Here is a 996-nt window from a genome sequence, read left to right as displayed (position 1 = left end):
TTCAGTTTCCCATAGACATATGGTTCCCCTCTTCCTCTCTAGCATCCAGATCTGAATTTATACAATCATGGACACACTTTAAAGACCCTTCCGATGTAATGGCAGACTTCAAGGAAAAGCGATGGTGTAGGTTTTTTAATATGTTATTTTCATCTCTGTTTTGTCAATTGTCTTTTTCTTGCATTTTTGGTCAATTTAACAATCGCAAGAAAAACTCTATTTGACAATGTATTGGTATCTCTTCAGGTGAAATCTGGAACTCTATTTGACAATGTATTGGTATCTGATGATCCTGAATATGCTAAGAAGTTGGCTGAAGAGACATGGGGCAAGCATAAGGATGTATGTGGAATTTTTTTTCCCCAAGCGATGCACAAAAAATAAAAAAATAAAAAGGTTTAAATTACTTTCGTCTGCTTGTTGACACATGAAAATGTTCATGTTGTAGGCTGAAAAAGCTGCTTTTGATGAGGCAGAAAAGAAGAGAGAGGAGGAGGTACTTTTCATTAATTCTCCTCTATTGCATGATGTCTTGAGTACATTTGAATTCCATTTCTGTATAGTTTGGACTTTGGACTTCCTTTATACTGCATTATTTGAACAGTGATCACTTGATTATGAAGAGACAACTTATATCTCAAACTCCTGTCTGATTTTGTTTCAGGAAGCAAAGGATGACCCAGTCGATTCTTATATAACTTCCTGACTAAATGTTGTTCTCAAAAGAGACTATTTTTGCTCTAGATTTTATCTGTGATATGTTCTTATTACGTGCACTTTCTTAATGGGAAAAACTTGTTCTTTTAGGCTGAGGAAGGCGATGATGATGATGCTGCTGATGAAGCAGATAGTGATGATGCAGACGTCAAATCAGAAACAAAGGAAGATGTTACTGCCGCAGCTGATGAAAATGTTAAAGTAAGGGCTTGTCTGATCCTTCAGTGCTGAGTTAACCATGATGATTTGTTATCAGAAATTTCAATTGTTTTAACTCTC

General features: G+C 35.8%; 1 long non-coding RNA gene across 1 annotated transcript; it reads left to right on the top strand.

Moving 5' to 3' along the window:
* The first annotated feature begins 231 nt into the window (after positions 1-231).
* Positions 232-694, top strand: LOC113702438 (uncharacterized). The gene is made up of 3 exons (XR_003451126.2): positions 232-342; positions 449-496; positions 665-694. It is a non-coding gene; the product is annotated as an uncharacterized lncRNA (long non-coding RNA).
* The last annotated feature ends 302 nt before the right edge of the window (positions 695-996 follow it).

The sequence above is a fragment of the Coffea arabica genome, chromosome 7e, assembly GCF_036785885.1.
Source record: "Coffea arabica cultivar ET-39 chromosome 7e, Coffea Arabica ET-39 HiFi, whole genome shotgun sequence".
NCBI lineage: Eukaryota > Viridiplantae > Streptophyta > Magnoliopsida > Gentianales > Rubiaceae > Coffea > Coffea arabica.
Note: the sequence above shows the minus strand (reverse complement) of the source record. Positions and strands in the feature narration are given on the sequence as shown.